We start from the raw sequence: 7,669 nt of genomic DNA, 5'->3' as shown, positions 1-7,669 counted from the left end.
GGTTATATTGCGAGCCTTGAATTTATTACACTGCACATTGTCTTAGTATGACTAAAGTTTACGCCAAAAGTCAAAGCAAAGCAAAAGTATGTTGCAGACATGAAATTTTAACGAAAGGCAATAACTCAGTAATTGAGCAGTTGCAGGCCCTGAATTTGGAACACGGCACATCTTGTTCGTATGACCAAAATAGATACAACTGTCTCATTATTCTAGTTTATATGAAAACAAAGATATGCTCTGGTCACAAAATTTTAACAAAGGTCAAAGGCCCTGAATTTGGAACACTGGACATCATTTTAGCATAATAATGGTAATAAACACCTAGTTTGATAATCCTATTTTATATGAAGCAAAAATGTTCAAATGAATTTTTAACAAAGGGCAATAACTGTGATATTAAAGAGTTGCGGGCCCTGAATTTAGCATACTGTACATCAGACTGACCACAGTATACAAAAATTTCATGACCCTTGCTTAACTGTAAGAAAAGTTATGTTCTGGACATGTAGGAACGAACAGGAAGAAGATGGACTGACAAACCAAAAGAAGGACTAAGTGGCAACTATATGCCTCTTTGAAATTTTTTATGGTAGCAACATATGAAGACATTGTCAATGCATGAGTGATTATATGTTACGTATGGACAATTGTATAGTGCGATCACACTGAAATGTCTTCTTACCAAGACACGAAGAATATGAATCCCATTCAACCTGACACCATCACCAGTTGGAAGACTAGATATTTAAATCAGGATATATTAACAATTAATTACCCTTCAGAAATTAAATCTGTCTGTTGCAAACATTTTGGGCAAATAATGTACATTGTAACTTTAGATTTTAATGCAGGTACAGCATTTCATATCTTTCCAACAAAACCCAATGTCCAGAAACAAGCACACTTATACATTCAGTACAAAAATAAATTTCATATCACTCTCCTGTGTTACAAATATTATATCACTCTTCTGTATTAAAGTCTTTTTCAACTTTATTGCTAAAACCAATGAGTCCCTATAACATCAAATTTAAGTATTTCCTGAAATATTTCAAGTGCCCTCACAATTGTTTTAAGTACATGACCCTGGACTCACATGTAAATTGATCACTGTACCTGTTTGATTGCCCTTTATTTCAGGATAATTTCTAATTGTCATAAAGTCACTTTCACGAGATCAAAATCTTACACCGATAGAAATAGTATTTATAGTAGATCTCATGGCACGAATCAAATCCAGTCTAAATATTGGTTACTTGAACCGGTGGATTATGTTTTAAACTTTTCAATTTATTTCAATCAATGAAATTGTAAAGTTTAAACTTATTTTACTAACTTAATGAAACTGTAAACACCATCAAAAAATGTTAAAGACACTAAACAGCTAATTTACTGATTTATGGTATTTCTTCCATTATCTTTTTTTTTACAGATTTAGTTAACATATTTATAAATGACCTTTTTGACCTTAATACTATATAAGCATCCCCCTTCCACATTAGCATCCTCCTTCCACCCACACAAGCATCCTCCTTCCACCCAAACAAGCATCCTCTTTCCATACTAACATCCTCTTTCAACAGTAACACTCCCATTCCTCTGTAGCACCCCCTTCCACAATAATACCCCTTTCTACACAAGCATTCTCCTTCCACACTAACATCCCCCTTTCACACTAATATCCCTCTTCCACAATAAAACCCTTTTCCACACAAGAATTCTCCTTCAACACTAACATCCCCCATCCACACTAGCATCACCCTTCCACACTAGCATCCCCTTCCACACTAACATCCCCCTTTCACACTAATATCCCTCTTCCACAATAAAACCCTTTTCCACACAAGAATTCTCCTTCAACACTAACATCCCCCATCCACACTAACATCCCCCTTCCACACTAGCATCACCCTTCCACACTAACATTCCCTTCCACACTAACATCCTCCTTCCACACTAACATCCCCTTCCACACTAACATCCCCCTTCCACACTAGCATCACCCTTCCACACTAACATTCCCTTCCACACTAACATTCCCTTCCACACTAACATCCCATTCCACACTAGCATCCCCCTTCCATACTAACATAACAACATCCCCCTTCCACACTAACATCCCATTTAACACTAACATCCCCTTCCACACTAGCATCACCCTTCCACACTAGCATCCCCCTTTCACACTAACATCCCCCTTCCACACTAACATCCCCCTTCCACACTAACATTCCCTTCTACACTAACATCCCCCTTCCACACTAACATCCCCCTTCCACACTAACATCCCCCTTCCACACTAGCATCACCCTTCCACACTAACATTCCCTTCCACACTAACATTCCCTTCCACACTAACATCCCATTCCACACTAGCATCCCCCTTCCATACTAACATAACAACATCCCCCTTCCACACTAACATCCCATTTAACACTAACATCCCCTTCCACACTAGCATCACCCTTCCACACTAGCATCCCCCTTTCACACTAACATCCCACTTCCACACTAACATCCCCCTTCCACACTAACATTCCCTTCTACACTAACATTCCCCTTCCACACTAACATCCCCTTCCACACTAGCATCCCCCTTTCACACTAACATCCCACTTCCACACTAACATCCCCCTTCCACACTAACATTCCCTTCTACACTAACATCCCCCTTCCACACTAGCATCACCCTTCCACACTAGAATCCCCTTCCACACTAACATCCCCCTTCCACACTAGCATCCCCCTTCCACACTAGCATCCCCCTTCCACACTAGCATCACCCTTCCACACTAACATTCCCTTCCACACTAACATTCCCTTCCACACTAACATCCCATTCCACACTAGCATCCCCCTTCCATACTAACATAACAACATCCCCCTTCCACACTAACATCCCATTTAACACTAACATCCCCCTTTCACACTAACATCCCACTTCCACACTAACATTCCCTTCCACACTAACATCCCCTTCCACACTAACATCCCCCTTCCACACTAGCATCCCCCTTCCACACTAACATCCCCTTCCACACTAACATCCCCCTTCCACACTAGCATCACCCTTCCACACTAACACCCTGTTTGACAGTAACATCCCCCTTCCACACTAATACCCCCTTCCACACTAACATCCCCTTCCATACTAACATCCCATTCCACACTAGCATCCCCCTTCCACACTAACACCCTCTTTGACAGTAGCATCCCTTTTCCACACTAACACCCTCTTTGACAGTAGCATCCCTTTTCCACACTAACATCCCCTTTCCACACTAGCATCACCTTTCCACACTAACATCCCCCTTCCACACTAACACCCTCTTTGACAGTAACATCCCCCTTCCACACTAACATCCCCCTTCCACACTAACATTCTCCTTCCACACTAGCATCCCCCTTCCACACTAACATCCCCCTTCCACACTAGCATCCCCCTTCCACACTAACATCACCCTTCCACACTAGAATCCCCTTCCACACTAACATCCCCCTTCCACACTAGCATCACCCTTCCACACTAACATTCCCTTCCACACTAACATTCCCTTCCACACTAACATCCCATTCCACACTAGCATCCCCCTTCCATACTAACATAACAACATCCCCCTTCCACACTAACATCCCCCTTCCACACTAACATTCTCCTTCCACACTAGCATCCCCCTTCCACACTGACATCCCCCTTCCACACTAGCATCCCCCTTACATTCCCTTCCACACTAACATCCCCCTTCCACACTAGCATCCCCTTCCACACTAACATCCCCCTTCCACACTAGCATCCCCCTTCCACACTAGCATCCCCCTTCCACACTAGCATCACCCTTCCACACTAACATTCCCTTCCACACTAACATTCCCTTCCACACTAACATCCCATTCCACACTAGCATCCCCCTTCCATACTAACATAACAACATCCCCCTTCCACACTAACATCCCATTTAACACTAACATCCCCCTTTCACACTATCATCCCACTTCCACACTAACATCCCCCTTCCACACTAACATTCCCTTCTACACTAACATCCCCCTTCCACACTAACATCCCCTTCCACACTAACATCCCCTTCCACACTAACATCCCCCTTCCACACTAACATCCCCTTCCACACTAACATCCCCCTTCCACACTAGCATCACCCTTCCACACTAACACCCTGTTTGACAGTAACATCCCCCTTCCACACTAATACCCCCTTCCACACTAACATCCCCTTCCATACTAACATCCCATTCCACACTAGCATCCCCCTTCCACACTAACACCCTCTTTGACAGTAGCATCCCTTTTCCACACTAACACCCTCTTTGACAGTAGCATCCCTTTTCCACACTAACATCCCCTTTCCACACTAGCATCACCTTTCCACACTAACATCCCCCTTCCACACTAACACCCTCTTTGACAGTAACATCCCCCTTCCACACTAACATCCCCCTTCCACACTAACATTCTCCTTCCACACTAGCATCCCCCTTCCACACTAACATCCCCCTTCCACACTAACATCCCTTTTCCACACTAACACCCTCTTTGACAATAGCATCCCTTTTCCACACTAACATCCCCCTTCCACACTAGCATCCCTTTTCCACACTAACACCCTCTTTGACAGTAGCATCCCTTTTCCACACTAACATCCCCCTTCCACACTAGCATCACCCTTCCACACTAACATCCCCCTTCCACACTAGCATTCCCCTTCCACACTAACATTCTCCTTCCACACTAACATCATCCTTCCACACTAGCATCACCCTTCCACACTAACATCCCCCTTCTACACTAACATTCCCCTTTGACAGTAACATCCCTTTTCCACACTAACACCCCCTTTGATAGTAACATCCCTTTTCCACACTAACATCACACTTCCATACTAATACCCCCTTCCACACTAACATCCCCCTTCCACACTAACACCCCATTTGACAGTAACATCCCCCTTCCACACTAGCATCACACTTCCACACTAACATCCCCCTTCCACACTAACACCCCCCTTCCACACTAACACCCCCTTTGACAGTAGCATCCCTTTTCCACACTAGCATCACACTTCCACACTAACATCCCCCTTCCACACTAACATCCCACTTCCACACTAACATCCCTTTTCCACACTATTATCCCTCTTCCACATAAGCATTCCCCTTCCACACTTTCAGTCAATTTCTTAAGTTTCCTGTCTACATCCTCATCTTAACTGAACCAGCTACCCATAGCCAACTATTCCACATATACAAAATAAAGATAATTCAACATCATAATAGAATTAGATAAAAGTTTATAAGTAAAATGGCTTCTGTTCAAATCACTAATTGACAGATACCAAGATGCTTTGAATATCAGCCATACTTCAGTATTCAATGACTGTAATTTGGAAGGGAGAGCATGGTCTGTTTTAAATAAAATTGCTTCTGACTTAATTATCGCAGTAATTACGAACATCTCCATTAATTACTGTGGACATGATGTAGCATGTTGATCCGAGAGTATCCTGATGGAGTTTTAACAGTGAAAGCCTAAAAATTGATTGTTAACGACAACAGACACTTATCATCAGGATTCTACCCTAGGGTGTTAAATGTGTCTGGACTCTGTCAACATTGATCTCTCCAGTAATTGATTAATTAGCAAAGCAACATAGGCCTATAAGCTTCATTATCAGGTCAGCATGACGTCCTACTGACCAGTGGTCAAACTTATGTAGATTTATACATGTATCAAAAGATAAGATAAGAAATTCCATGATTGCATACTATATCAAAATTTGCTCTAAAGACAGAGATAAATCTCCACAAATTTTACAAGAAGGGTAGTATTCCTCAAGCATTCATGTATGTCTTCCTCTCTAGATATACACAAATTCCCCATCAAGATTATATATTGAAAATTTTGGAAAATATCGGAAATTTCCCCAAGATATGGAAAACTTTCCCCACAGCAGTGCTAATTAGTATATTTTCCTTAGCATATTTTCAAATCATGTGAAAAGATAAGTCAATTTAACCTCAACATTGCTGTATTTTATTCTTGTAATCTTTATAAATGTCATATCCTTATCCTTTCCCTCTTTTGAATTCTGACCAAATGGCTTTCTGAAATGTCTCAATTTCTCAAAACAGGTCAAAAATACCCCTTTTTCCACAATGGGTAATATTTCTAAAACTCTAGACTTACCTATGATAAAATTATAGATATATATTGCCCTTGTTTTAGGGGCCTCATAAGGTCAAAGTCAGACTGCTTTAAGTGTACTCATACAAGTTGAATATCAATACTGTGTATTGTGTTCTTGTGACCTCATGAGGCCAGGTGAGCTTAAAGACATTGGGCATACAGAAATATTTCATTTTGTATGTGAGTGAAAGCGTTCTTATAAAAACTGCGAAAAGAATCTCCTTACACTACAATAGATAGTATTCTTGGGACCTCGTGAGGCCAGGTGAGCTTAAAGACATTGGACCTACATAAATATTTCATTTTGTATGTGAGAGAAATGAAATACTTTTTCGCAGATTTTAAGAATACTTTCCTTCGTTTCTTCAAAATAAATTCTTCTGGATAGTTGCAATTTTTGCTTTGGTCCTGTAAGCATAGTTAAACTATCTTTAACAACTGAACATGTTTCTCCCATAAACTTAAAAGCATATTAAAGATTTGCAGAGAAAATTCTCAGAATACTTAAGATTTATCTCCCTTTCTTCAACTTCAAAATTTCAGGTGGTCACTATGTAGCACAGCTGTAATTATGCATTCGCCTTTCACCTAGACCTCCAAGGTTTGATTCCCTGGATGTGAAAAGTATATGGGCTTATCTACCGGACTATATGGTTTTTCCGGGTTACTAACTCCGGTTTCTTCCCCTCGTGCCAATCCCTCCTGACCAACATAATATAAACAGAGATAGCTTTTTCGCAGTTGTTGAAAAGAAATGAAGTTAATATTTTTGTCTTACTTCAGCTAAAGTGTGCTCAGTGCATACAATTGCTTGCAATGTGTGTGTTATATCTCATTGTGTATTCAAATATTTTGAACACGTATTTAATAACAAACACTAGTTGGTCTGTATTAACAAATATGCAGATCTACTCTAGTACAAAACATGGAAAATAATATGATGTACATTGAAATTTATAAACTAAAATTACATATTTGTTTTGTTTATCTGAAGACACAATATTTCTTTAATTCATGAACTTTGGGAGACATTAAATTTAACTATTATCTCATACCATATCACTTAGCTGAGTCGCATCATATAGATTGCACTTTAAGATGTGACTTCCAATTTCCAAATGCGATATAACACAATTTCTAACATCTATATCTTGGTCTTATGACAAAAAGAGTGAGCATGTAACTGTCTGATTCTAACAGAATTTGGGAATTAATTCTTCAAGTCTTGACAGATATGTGCGATCTACAATGCTGTAGACCATATACATGTATATATGTCTGTAGAGAAATTAAATAAAATCCAGTCGTTGCTGTGAAAATAAAATGCGATTACAGAGATGGAAAGTGGAGTAGAAAATTATCTACAGGTAGCAGATAGCAGTGACTGAACGAATCAAATATCAACAGGACTTACCTGTATACAAGATTGTTTGTTTTTTCGTACATGTTTAATTTTCCTTGAAG

The sequence above is a fragment of the Ylistrum balloti genome, unplaced genomic scaffold (genome assembly GCF_031769215.1).
Source record: "Ylistrum balloti isolate Yb309-2 unplaced genomic scaffold, AGI_CSIRO_Ybal_v1 Utg370466, whole genome shotgun sequence".
Classification (NCBI taxonomy): domain Eukaryota; kingdom Metazoa; phylum Mollusca; class Bivalvia; order Pectinida; family Pectinidae; genus Ylistrum; species Ylistrum balloti.
The sequence above is the reverse complement of the archived record's forward strand: the minus strand, read 5'-3'. Positions refer to the sequence as shown.